Source organism: Miscanthus floridulus, chromosome 4 (assembly GCF_019320115.1).
Source record: "Miscanthus floridulus cultivar M001 chromosome 4, ASM1932011v1, whole genome shotgun sequence".
Lineage (NCBI taxonomy): Eukaryota > Viridiplantae > Streptophyta > Magnoliopsida > Poales > Poaceae > Miscanthus > Miscanthus floridulus.
In genome coordinates this window covers 3,047,357-3,061,565 of record NC_089583.1, presented here as the reverse complement: position 1 = coordinate 3,061,565, position 14,209 = coordinate 3,047,357, and the positions used below count along the sequence as shown (strand labels likewise).

The following is a 14,209-nucleotide window of genomic DNA, read 5'->3' as shown; positions in this document are numbered from 1 at the left end:
CCCATAGACGTTAGTCAAGAGCCATTTATCCAAATTATGCAGGGAGGTAAACTCAACTGAGATGGCATGGCTTCCAGTATTCATAAATGATTAAGTGTATAGCCGTTTATAACAAACTCACGGTGCTCATACCATACTTTAGCATACGTGATACTCCAAAAGCCTTTTTAAATTTTTTTTGAAGAGTCACGGGGAAAAGAATTCCCCACCCGAATATATTGCATTGGAGTGGTAAATACATTACTGCTCAAATAGGATACATCAGAGCACACACACTTACAACACGACACCACCATCAACACACACGACTGAGCAGAGGGCAACCACAAAACATAGAAAATGAATAAAGAACTCCCATGATAAGCACATACAGCCTGTTCGCTTGGCTGGTTTATGTCGTTGCTGGTTCGTGAAGAAGTACTGCTGGCTGGTTTGTGTGAGAGAAAAATACTGTTCCGGCTGAAAATTTACGATCATTTACGACAAGCCACAGCCAAATGAACAGGCTAATAGTTGTTTACCAACTAACACCACCACCAAGCGGCTGAACTCCGACGACCTCCACTCCCACGGCGACTGTTAAGCTTCGAGTCGAAAAGACAGACGACAGTCATGACTACAATGTCTTTGAAGCGCATCTAGGACCCAATTGACGCCCTCCAACACCCATTAAGGGGAGGAAACCTTAAAGGAGGGAGGGCCGGCAAAAGGGGTGCGAGGAGGTCCAAGAGAGGGGACCATGGTCTCGTTACCGGTATTTGGTGAGACATGGCAATCAAGTATCATGGAGAATGGCAAAGCTAAGACACTGGCAGCAAAGTTTGTTAGTTACAACTTTGTGGAATCATGAGAGAGGAGGGGGGTTGGATCCAGGGAGCAGGTTGGTATGATTGATCTCCACACCAATTCCTTCAAGAAGGGAGTGACATCGAAAGATGCCACCATTGCTTAACCAGATCACCGGTTTGGGCTTTCACACAGAGAACAACCTCAAAAGATGGCAGATGGAAACTTCGACAATGCCTTCAAGAAGGAACATGACGCACGAGGGCACCATCGTGGCCAGCACTGGCTACAAGCCGGGCAAAACTTTCGCCTAGAATCCACTATTACTACCACACAGCGCGGCCGCGGCCAAGTGCAGTGCTCGTTGTCGGCAGCCAACTATGATGCGAACACCGGTCGCCACGGTCGACTCCAGAGCCGCAACAGCGCCAGCATGGCCCCCAAGCACGCCATGTGTACCTACACGGACGCGGCCAGGGCCACGACCGCTGCCACAACAGAAGCAGCAACATACCCTCCGTCGCTCCACCGCACCCCCGGGACTCAGGTGGGGGGGACCGGATCCAGTCGAGACACCGGATTAGGCATCCCCGTAGACCGTCATGGCCACCGAGGATGCTAGCCTAGTGGAAGTGGCAGAGTACCACGTCGCAGACCCGTCGCCAACCTCGAAGGCCCCGTCGTTGTGACGCTAGATCCGGTGGCTGAGAGGCCAGATCCGGCCACAGAGGCACTAAAATCGGCGGCCGCACAAGCCGACAAGATCAGTGGCCGCGGCACCAAGGATGAGGACTAGGAGACGCCGGTGTCAACTGAAATGGCTTTGCTACGCCGAACAACTGCTCAATGCCATAGATGCGCCCCCACGCAAACGGATTAAGGCACCAGAAGCAAGGATTCGAGCAGAGCATGCGCAGATCGAGGATTTGGAAAGGGGGAAGAAACGCGATGTGAGGACACGGGCGGAGAGGAGCACATGGGGGAGACCCTTTTGGGCGCCACCCACTGGCCGCCGCCGCCACGGGTGTTGAGGTCGGGGACCCGCAGCGGCAGCGGTCGAGCCGGCCGGAGGGGGCACGGTGGCTTGGCAGTAGGAGGTGTCGCCCTCGAGCTGCCTCGCGAGAAGACGACACGAGGGCCCAAACTTTTGGCTCTGCCTTTTTTAAAATTTACTCCATTCAACTAAAAATCGTTTTCTATATCTTTGTATCATCTACCAACTTTTCTATATCTTGTACGCACTCTAGAGAGACATCATCACTCTTCATCTTTGACTAGAAGAGAGTGTTGGAGTGTATTTTTTAATCTGTATTCATATAAATTAGGAAGGATATAAAGAGTCTCTTGAAGTTTCTCTAAGTTAAGGTAGAAAACAAAAACTTAAATCTCTACCCTGATCCGACTTAGTCATCCAAACTTGCTACACATTTCCAAACATTATTGCCTCCTGCAAGAGGATGTCTTCCCAAGTGAAGACAACACGTAAAATATCTTGCACAAGTTTGAAGCTTGACTGTGCAAGAGGTTGGGGTTGCATAAACCTGCCGACGTCTTCCGCCTGAAAATCCAAGCAAAGTTTTCACCAAAAGATCAGTAGGTAGGAGGGCTATGGAGTGCTATGATAAAACCTAGGAGAGGAGCTAGAACTGAGACAAGGGAGGAGCTAAGTAGACTATCGACCTTGGCATGATCGAATACATGCTAAAATTTAGGTATAACTACAGCTACATTAAACAACAAAAGCAGCATATATAGAACGTTTTGTGCTTTGGGCCGGCGCTGCAGCCCCCGTCGACCACACGACACAGATGGACGAGGAGTGTGGTAAATCTAACCATCAAGACGCCGGGTCCCGCACCAACCGACCACGAATGACATGAATCGGAGTCACTCCAGCAGCACCTCCCACGAATGGCATGAGGGGCACAAAACCTTCACAGCTGCCTCTGAAGAGTTGATGTCGTAAGCCCACAAGAAGATGTGAATCACTCGCAACACTTAGGCCCCGTTTGGTGGGGCTCCAGCTCTTTCTAAAAGGGCTCTGGCTTTGGCTCCTCACGTGGAGCAGTTTCTCTGGTGGAGCTAGAGCCGTTTGAAAAATATTTGATAAAAATGGCTCTAGAGGTAGATTTATAATTATTTGTAGTAGGTTTGTGAGCAGCTAGAAGAAGTCATTTTTTTTATTTCAGCTTCTCTATAAAAAAAACAGCTCCAGCTCCTCTAGGCTAAGGAGCCGTTTTTTAATGCTTGTTTGGCCGGGAGGAGTTGTAAGAAGCTGAAGTCCAAGACCTGCCAAGCGGGCCTTATTTGTCCTTTTCATGGCGCACAGTCACTCCACATGATCTGGGAGCATTGGATTTGGACATGTTGGTGCCGAATACGACAATACTGAAGAATAAATATGTGTATAATTAAAAATAAAATCTAGAAGTTAAAGGTTGGTGGATTTAAGAGCACAAGTAGCATCACTATCTCCCTCCAGTTTAGGCACACTAAAGCTCTGTTTGTTTCAACTTCCTGAGGGCTTTTGGATAGCTTTGGGATGACTTTTGCCTTATGGGGGCTTTGTGGCTTTTGGAAGGTTCCAAAGCTAAGTCCAAAAGCTTCAGGAAGCCCAAACAAACAGGCCCTATCAGTCTAACACTCACGTAACCTTTTACATGGAACCACTGCACATGAAGTGGTAGCATTGGTTTTGGACACGTTGGTGCCGAATACAATATTACTGAAGTATTAAAAATGTGTAATATAAAATAAAATCTAGAAGTTAAAGGTTGGTGGATTTGAGAGCACAAGAAGCATCCCTATGCCTGGCCAGTTTAGGCACACTAACAGTCTAACACTCACGTAACTTTTTATCTATGCACATGTGTCACACATGTATCTATGATAATTTTTTTATAAAAGAAAATAAAGGAACAACGATAATGAAGCATATGCAACCGTAATTATAATAATTGTATAAATTTTGTGTCCCACAAATTATAATGGTAAAATCTGTTAAGAACCGATCAAAAGCCAGTGATCTTCTCCCAGAGAGCAACAAGAAGACATGGATCAATGACCATGACGAATCATGTAAATCACTGGCGACAAGGCACGCATCCTTTAGGAAATAGGCTCAACTGCCTCCTTGCCAAGGTGACGTTTCAGTGTTTCATTGTGCATTCAAACCCGAGATCAATCAATGGAAAACGCAACTCCACCTTTATCCTTGTTCTCTTTACTAATTAATTACTAGTAGTATAGAAACAAAGAAATCAATCCTTTTTCGTACACACAAAGATGAAGAAGCTCGGGAGGTTCCATGTAAGGGCCTGTTTGGCCGGGTTCTCCCTAGCTCCGGCTCCCGCACTATAGTGCACTGTAGCATAGAGCCGGGAGAGCCCAGAAGTGCAGCTCCGCCTGTTCCCTACGCACAACCAAGGAGGAGCCAGAGCCCTTTTGTTGAAGCTACAGTAGCAAACAGTACCGCACAGTTTAGGAGGAGCCGGAGCTGCTGGGCAAGGAGGCCTGCCAAAGAGGCACTAAATCTTGGGCTCCTTTTCCTAAACACTCCACTATTCAGGACATGCTCACAAGAAAGAGGTAAAAATTGTTCAAATTTTGGTGCTTACTTCTCCTATAACAAAGGATTCTAGAACGGTAAGGCTAGCGTCCGGACGCAGCTCCCACACCCCCGTGCCTGTCCATCCCACGCGCTCCGTTCCGTTCCCAACCAGCGCCAGCGTCCGGAACCGCAACCCGTGCCCATCCCACACCCCGCACGGTAGAATCGTGCCCCCACGCCCACACGGCGGAACCACGACCCATGCCCGCCTGCCCCGCTTGTCGATGCACGTTGTGGAGGCATCTGTAGGCCTCAAGCGCTGGCACGTGAACCACGGCGGCGCACCAGCAGCAAGCAGGCGGCCAACGGCCTAGAACACAAGATCTACTTTTGAAATATTCAGATGAAACATTTACAACATACGTCTGAAAATAGATGAAACACTTGAAATATGTGTTTGAAACATCCAGATGAAACATTTGAAATAAACGTCTGAAACACCTGAAACATATACTTGCAACATTCAGATAAAACACTTAAAACATAAGTTGGAAACGTCTGAAACACTTCAAACACAGCGTCAGCCATGGCTTACCTGGTGGTGGACTGCGGTAACCAGCAAGCCTAGGTCCACAGGGAACGTCGAGAACAAACAGCCCAGCATGCGTAGGGCTCCCCTTCCTGTCGTGGGAGACGAAGTCCGGAACGACGGTGACCTCCTGGTGGCCCTGGGGTGGTGGTGACGTGGTGCCCGCCATGGCCATGACGAGCGAGGTGGATGGGGCACACCAGTTTATATGGGCGATGCGCAGGATGGTGGCGCGGCGCGGCAGGGGGAAGGGTGCTGCGTGCGCGGGGGACGGTCGTATAGTGGGGGAAGGGGACAGTGTGGTGGCAGATGCGCGATGATACCCCGACAGCCAGATGTGAGTGCGACGAGGAAGAGCATGCCTGTGGGGCTGTCCGCTGTGCAGGCCCACAAAGACAGCGTCCGAATTGGGGCAGACGCCCGTGGAGTATTATAGCGATGCTAAAAAAGCTCCAAGAGGGGGGAAAAGGTGCATACGGTTTACACTTGACGATTTTTTTTTGAAATAATATTATTTTAATAAATAATTGTAGATTTAGACTTTGTTTTTATAAAATTACAAAACTAGCTCCTGTCGGCTATCTAGCCGCCGGCAGGGTATCTATCGGCCAAAGTATGGTCTAGTAGGCGATCAGTGAGCCGATCGAAGACCAGTCGACAATTGAGCAGCCGAAAGGTGTAGTCGGCTGACCAGAGGCCAATCGGCCTTAGGGTGGCCGATTGGACTACTAGCTACCAACACCTCCACATGCACTATTTATTTTCACGTTTTATTTTTGGTGATCACAAATAAAATACCTAAACACCTTAAATATATTGTAATTTTTTATGTAGATGCTAAGAATCAATCACAACCAATTTTGCTTGGATCTAACATCATTGCTTTTATAGTTTTCAAATTAAAATTCTTCGTGTAATATATTTGAGTTTTCGCGTAAGTTGTTTAGCCCTGAAATGGTCTACACAAATTGAAAAAAAAACCCTATAAATTCATGGCTGATAAAGTAATACTTTATCATATAATTCTTTTACATACTCCATCCGTTCCTTGAAGAGAGTCGTCCAGGGATTCAAATGTTGTCCCAACGTCGCTCCGCTATGTTACCGGTCTTAGGCATAGGTGCCGTACGAGCAGCTGTCTATGTCCACTGACCGAGCGGCCAGCGCCCAGCCTCCCGTGGCTCCTCCCATCTAGTGGAAATCCTGCTGCTGCTGCTTGTACTACTACTTTTTTACCAATTGTAATCATGGATAGTAGGGGCCTTGCTCCCAAATGACCATATTTATAGGACAGATGGAGTATATGTTAGGTAAAATCCAAAGTTTGTTAATAAAGCACATGTTCAATATTAAGTTTTAATTTAAGAAAATATAAATTAGTTGGAGTTGGAATGTGGTAGAACAGCCAATTTAAACTAATTATATGCATACTTGCTCACCATACAAGGTAAATCTTATGTATTTTGGAATTGTTTGGCCAGAAAAATTACACAGGAGTTCTCTTTGCGCATAGAAAAAAAATACTGCGAGCTTGCAAAACACCTCCAATGACGATGTCACGTCGGTCTTCGCTTCACGTTATCTATGCATGTGATGTTGGCCATGTTCTATTGCTATAATAAGGTCATATGCAAACATGAATATTGCACTTTTGACACCACTAATTAAATTAGAAGTAATATTCAATGGCGAACTGGTTAGGTTCATCGTGGTGGAATTGTTTGATTTAACCATGTTTATAGTAAATAGTATTAATATTTATATCTATAACTTAATTTACTATGAAAGTATATTTTATAATAAATTTAATGATACTTATTTTGTTTTGTCATTATTAGTATATTTTTATATAACTTTAGTCAAACTTTAAATTGTTTGATTTCTTAAAAAGCTAGAATTGAAAAAAAAATGACGGCAGAGTAGATATATGAACAATAAGGAATGTAGGCAACTTGTATGTCTCTGCCCTTAGTTCTGAGATAATAACCATGCGAAATATATAAAAAAGAAAAGAAAAAGAATATGGCCAGTCCTGTCTCTATCACTCTATCACTCTATCAGGAGCCGTGTAAAAAAAACAAAGGACATGTCCAGCAGGGTCGGGCCCACTAGTATTCAGGTGTATGCAACTGAATACCCATTATTTTTGCAAAAAAAAATTGTATATATAGTGTATCTATGTATATGCATCAAAAAATAAAAAGCAATTCGATCCAATTGGCCCAGGTCAGCCAAGGCCAACTCCCTGTGTCCATCCCCGCGCTGGGCCGCTGGCCAAACGGCCCAATTGGCCAAGTCGGCCGACTCCCCCAGACCCCCTCATCTCCTGTCCTCCTGAGGTGCTCATTCCTCATCTGTTATGTCCTCTTGACGCTCTATTGTTCCTCATCCGCAAGACCACAACCCTAACGGCAGGCGGCGGTGGTCGACAAGGGCGGAGCGCGCGGCGCCGCGGTGGCGCCCTTGCCGTAGGACCACTGAAAGCTCTAATTTGGTTTTGGTGAATTGATGAAACCCTAAGTGCTAACCTAGTTTATCAAGTGATCATGAGATAGGTAGCACACTCCAAGTGGTGAAGCAAATGAAGATCATAACATGATGATGATGCCATGATGATGATCAAGTGCTTGGACTTGGAAAGAAGAAAGAGAAAAACAAAAAGCTCAAGGCAAAGGTATAAATCATAGGAGCTATTTTGTTTTGGTGATCAAGACACTTAGAGAGTGTGATCATATTTAGGATTGATAGTTGTACTATTAAGAGGGGTGAAACTTATATCAGAATGCGGTTATCAAAGTGCCACTAGATGCTCTAACTCATTGCATATGCATTTAGGATTTAGTGGAGTGCTAACACCCTTGAAAATATTTGTGAAAATATGCTAACACATGTTCACAAGGTGATACACTTGGTGGTTGGCACATTTGATCAAGGGTGGTGAGGTTTGGGAGCAAGGGTAAGAAACTCCATCGGCGCCCTAGACAGAAAAGACGGAGGTCACTGGGAGTGACCGGACGCTGGCCTCGGTTGGACCGGCGCGTCCGGTCAGGTGTAACAGCGAAGACGCTGGCATCGGTCAAATGACCAGACGCTGGGTCACTCTGCGATCGGACGCTGGCAGGGTGCGTCCGGTCAGTGCTGACGTACGCTGACGTGGGGAGCACAGAGGAGACATCGTCTGACCGGACGCTGGCAGGGTCCGGTCAAGCATGACCGGACGAGTCCGGTCGGCAAAATACGTTTCTGGAACCTTACTGGAAACGATCGGACGCTGAGATCTAGCGTCCGGTCACTTTCTAACTGACGCGTCCGGTCATCTCTTGACCGTTGGATTCTGACGAACAGTATTTAAAGCAGGGGACACGTGGCCTGTATCACGTGACCGGACGCTGTCCGGTCGATCGGACCAGAGCGTCCGGTCACCCCGCGTTGTACCCAGTGAAGGGGTACAACGACTCTATTTCGTGGAGGCTTTTATTTAAGCCCCATGGCCGGCTCAAGCTCACTCTGTTGGCCATTTTCATTGACATAGCAACCTTGTGAGCTTAGCCAAAGCCCTCCCACTCATCTCCATCATTGATTCATCATCTTTGTGAGATTGGGAGAGAATCCAAGTGCATTGCTTGAGTGTTTGCATCTAGAGGCACTTGTTGTTCGTGTTTCGCTGCGGGTTTCGCTTGTTACTCTTGGTGGTTGCCGCCACCTAGACGGCTTGGAGCAGCGAGGATCGTTGAGCCCGTGAACCTCCAAGTGAGTGAATTGCCACAACGAGGACTAGCTTGCCGGCAAGCAAGTGAGCCTCGGTAAAAAATCATTGTGTTCATCATTGATTCCGAGGTGATTGGTCTTTATTGTTATTCATCCTTGTGATTTATTGGTTCCTTCATCTACACGGTGGTATAACTTTCTTGATCACTCTCTTTACATTACCACAAACTAGTTGTCAAGCTCTTTAGTGTAGCTAGTTGTGAGAGCTTGCTTGCTTGATTGGTGTGGCTTTTTAGTTAGCCTTTGAGAGCACATTAACATAGGGTAGTATCATAGCTATTGTGTGAATAGAGACTATCAAAACTAGAACTGTGGTAGGTAGCTTGCATTTTGAGTAGGCTAGCGCATCTCTTGCTTCGCCTCATAATTATCTAACCTTTTTGTTAAGTGTTGTTGTAGAAATTTTTATTAGGCTATTCACCCCCCTATAGCCATTAGGATCTTTTAACCACCACGCACGACGGCCTGAGCGCGCAGCCGGTAGCGCCACAAGGCCACAACAGCGGGGCGGCGGCGGCGGAGCAGTGAGGACATGAGCAGGGACTGGACAGCAAGCCGGAGCCCCGGAGCACTCTATAAATTGGTGAGCCGTGAGCATTTTTTATAGTATGTAAAATTAGAAAATTGGTAATTGGGATTGTAATTTGCCAATGCTTATGAATTTATGACAATTGATACTTGTGTGATTTTAATTTTAGGTCTAAAACAGGAAGAGGAAGAATAGTGCCACTACTGATTTGAGAGCTTTCTTGGCAAGAGCTGCCGCAAAGAAGAAACAAGCTAAACTAGAGTGTTCCTGAGTCTTGCCATGAAAGCCAGGTGCAGGTGGTGGTATTTCAAGGGCAGAGTGGTAGTGGACAAACCTTTGATAGTGAAACAAGCACAGTACCACCTAAACCAGTGAGAGCTACGCAACGGCAGCCAGCAGAGCCCCCAATAATAGAAGTTGATGAATCAAAATCCAGTAATGAAGACAATGATGACTATGACCTTGAGCATAATCCTGGACTGAGGGCTCCTATCTCAAGCTATCCTATCAATGACCAAGATTCAATTAGAAGAGCATACATTGCAATGGGGTGATGTCAACCAAACATGAAGAATTTTCCGCAACATATGTGTGGAGGTATGCGCCGCTTTCCAACATAAGTGGTTTACTGAATTCAAGTGGATTGAGTATAGCGCGCAAAAAGATGTTGCATATTGCTTTGTTTGCTATTTATTCAAAGATAGTTGTAAGTTTGCTGGTGGAGATGCTTTTGTTGATGAAGGGTTTAGAAATTGGAATATGAAAAGGAGAATTCGTAGGCATGCTGGTGCTATCGATAGTGCTCATAGTGAAGCTGAAGAGAAATATAGATTGTTCATGATGAGTCAAGTGATGCATACCTATAGGAACAATTGGCTCTTGTTTGTGTTTTGTCAATAAAAAAGAAGAACCAGTTGAGCGGTTTCTTGGTCTTGTCCAAGTTGAAGATACTACATCATTGACTCTTAAAGAAGCAATTCAGTCCTTGCTTATCAAATATCAATTGCCCATATCCAAGGTACGTGGTCAAGGGTACAATGGAGCTAGTAATATGAAGGGTCATGTTAATGGTTTGAAGAAACTAATTATGGATGAGTCCTCTTCTGCTTATTATGTTCATTGCTTCGCCCATCAACTTCAGCTAACACTTTGTAGCAGTTGCTAAGAAGAATACTGATTGTGATTGGTTCTTTGGGCAACTTTCATATTTGTTGAATGTTCTAGGGATGCCTTGTAAAAAGATCTGCATGCTTCGCATTGCTCAAGCTGAATACATGATTGAAGCATTGAAATTGGGTGAAATTGAAATCGGGCAAGGTTTGAATCAAGAGATGGGCTTAGCAAGGCCAGGTGATACACGATGGGGATCTCACTATAGAACTGTAATGCATGTTATGTTCTTGTATCCTTCAATCAAGAAAGTTGTCTTTAGGATTGGGAATGAAAGTAAAGGGGCTGAGGCTAATGGTGCTCAAACTATACTCACAATATTTAAGTCCTTTGAGTTTGTTTTCCTGCTACACTTGATGAATGAAATATTTGGATACACAAATGACTTGTGCAACGCTTTGCAAAAGAGGGAGCAAGATATCGTAAATGCAATGGATCTTCTGGAGTTCACAAAGGTAGAATTGGATGTTTTGAGACAAGATTCTGGATGACAAGAATTCCTTACCAAGGTCACTTCTTTTTGTGAGAAGCACAATATTAAAGTTGTTGACATGAATGGGAAGTATGTTCCTATGCAAAGATCAAAATAGTTCTACAGAGGTGTCATTAATTATCACCGGTTTCATGTTGATATGTTTTTGGGTGTCATTGATAGGCAAGTTCAAGAGCTTAATAATAGGTTTGATGAGGTAAACTCAGAGCTACTTAGATGCATGGCATCATTCAGTCTAGCTAATTCCTTTTCTGCTTTTAATGTTGAGAACTTGGTTAAGCTTGTTGGGTTCTATCCACATGACTTTGATTTTGAAGAAATGAACCAGCTTCATTTTCAGTTGCACCACTATATCAATGATGTCAGAAATGATGAAAACTTCAAAAATTTGAGAAGTCTAGCAGAGTTGTTTATAATGCTAGTTAAAGAAGGAAAGGTTCATCGGTATGAAATTGTTTATAAACTTCTCAAATTGGTGCTTGTTCTCCCTGTTGCAACTGCTGGTGTTGAGATGGTCTTTTCTATAATGAATTTGATAAAGAACAAGAGAAGAAGCAAGATGGGGCAGAAATATTTGAATGGTTGCTTGGTCACATTGATTGAAAGAGAATTCTTCATGCAAGCTAAGGATGAGGACATCATCACTCATTTTCAAAGCATTAAGGATCTGAAAGTTGTCCTATAACTTGTAAGTTGAAAGCTTTGTTACCATTTTGCTATTTTATCATCTATTTATTTCACATGTTGCCACTTTGATATGTTGATCATTAGTAGCCCGACAATTTCAAGTTGTGATCAATTTTATTAATCAATGATGCTACCACTTAATTCTGTGTTATAAAACTATAATTTAGGCTGTCAATTTTTTTCTTGCCATTTGGAATTTTGAATACCCATGGTCCAAATCCTGCATCGCGCCTCTTTTTATTGTCCAGTCCAGCCAGGAGCAGTCTGCGGTGAAAAAAATAACGTGGCAGCATAAAGGTGTGTGGGATATAGTCCCGCGCCTCTTTTTATTGTCCAGTCCAGCCAGGAGCAGTCTACGGTGAAAAAAATAACGTGGCAGCATAAAGGTGTGTGGGATATAGTCCTATCGGCAATTGAGTGGCAGCGTAAAGGTGTGTGGGATATAGCCCTATCGGCAATTGAGTGACCGATAGGACTATCTGGCAAAAATCACATCGACGTGGACAGTACATAGGACATGTGGCACCTCTTGTCGGCAGTTGAATCGCATGAGGGAGTGACCGATAGGACTATCTGGCAAAAATCACATCGACGTGGACAGTACATAGGACATGTGGCACCTCTTGTCGGCAGTTGAATCGCATGAGGACAGTCAGCCGCATGAGGACAGTGGCATAGAACGTGGCCGCATGAGGACAGAGTCGCATGATATGTTAGATATTAATAAGTTTGTCACGTGTGTAATCCTGTTGTAAACGTTGTTTAGTCGTTTGGTTTGTGTCGCGTAGAATTGCAGGTGGATTAGAGATGTGCGTGATCCACGCCGTGACCGCATTCTGGTGTGTGGCCCCGTCGCGACGTCGTCCAGTGCATGTCCCATGGCAATCCGAAAAATAAGTAGCCTGTTTGTTTCGACTTATACGATCGTGGATTATAAGCTGCAACAGTATTTTTCTCTTACACAAAACCAACCGGCAGTACTTCTGGCTTATAATCTACGATTGTTTCAGCCGAAATGAATAGACTGAAGGGCGATTGTGGAGGTGTCGTGGTGACAGGGTGGAAGGCTTCAAGCTTATGTAAACCAAGCGTTAATCCTAGAAAAAGCTGCGCCAGTTGGGCAGTGAAAACCGTGTGTACTCATCGTGTTCTCTTCTCCAGTTCGCGTGTGTTCGTCCTAGGGTTTAGGTCGCCGCGGTCACCACCTGCCGGTGTCGCGCCGCCGCCGACGCTTGATCTGTGGCGTTCGGTTCCAACACGGCAGCGTGACCTTGGATTTCCACCGCAAGAGGAGCTGGTTGTCTAGGTGGAGCTCCCAGCTGGTGATCGTGGCGGGCAGAGCCGAATACTAGCTGCTCGCAGTTTCTGTGCAGGCGGGTGATGGAGATAGGGCCGACGTGATGGAGGATCCACGCGGCGTCAGCGATGGCCGCATGAGGACAACGGCGCAGAACGTGGAGACAGGGGCGGCTCACTTAGGCCGCGTTTAGATGACGAAAATTTTTGGTTTTGGCTACTGTAGCACGTTCGTTTATATTTGACAATTAGTATCTAATTATGGACTAATTAGGTTCGAAAGTTTCGTCTCATAATTTCTCACCCAACTATGCAATTAGTTTTTTTTCGTGTACATTTAGTACTCTATGCATGTGCCGTAAGATTCGATATGATACTTTGGTGTGAAAAATTTTGGGAACTGATCACGCCCTCAGAGGACTTCGTCACGTTGTCCGGCTTCGCTCTGGCCTCTCTGGGTAGGCCTTGTGCTCGCAGCTAGTCCGAGTACCTACACTTCCAAGCAAAGAGAGGTTCTCTTTACTTCTTTAGGCCCTTTTCGGATGGAGTAAGACAAGTTGTTAATTTGGATTAAGATGTTAGCTGGCTAATAATTAGAGGTTAAAAACTAGTATTGTGATGTTTCGCCATTAGCATGTGTAATATACAACCCCGTGCGCTTTTTCTGTTTCTTCGTTTGCAGTCCAGGAGTCCACGGTACCTCACCGTTTGCTTCCAGGCTTGTAATGTTCTAAACTTCTCCTTAATCAAATACGGGCTAATGCGCGTTCTAGGAAAAAAAAAGTATTGTGATGTTTGGATCGTACAATCAATGGATAGTACTATTTTCATACAAATAATTTTATGCCCCTTGCCTCCTGATATGTTGTTGTTAGGAAGGGATATTTTCAACTTTTTGAGATTGGTTGCCCCATTAGTCTCGATTCGCCGCGATTTGCCAACAGAACCTCTAGCGCCCGGATGTCTGTACAGAGCTAGTGTCCGAACGCCCGCGCCTTCTTCACGTGGGGGCCCGCGCCGCTCCGTGTCCTGCACCATGACCCATGCTGCTTCGTGTCCCGCACTCACACCGTGGCCCACGTGTGCTTCGTGTCCCGCACCCATACCGTGGCACCCCTTCCACACCCATGCGCATGTAGGCGGGCCCAACAGCTGTAGAAGGTGGCTGATGCAGATTGGTCCTAGTGCAACCTGTGCAACACCAAGATCTACTTTTACAACATCTAGATGAAACACTTGCAACATACGTCCAAATCAATTTAAACACTTGCAACATACGTATGAAATGCCAGGAAAACACGTTTGCAGCCATTACAAAACATATGCAACATCCAGATAAAA

At 45.3% G+C, this 14,209-nt stretch overlaps 1 pseudogene; it reads left to right on the top strand.

Annotated features, from left to right (window-relative positions):
* Window positions 1-10,448: 10,448 nt before the first annotated feature.
* Window positions 10,449-11,570, top strand: LOC136550723 (uncharacterized; annotated as a pseudogene).
* The last annotated feature ends 2,639 nt before the right edge of the window (window positions 11,571-14,209 follow it).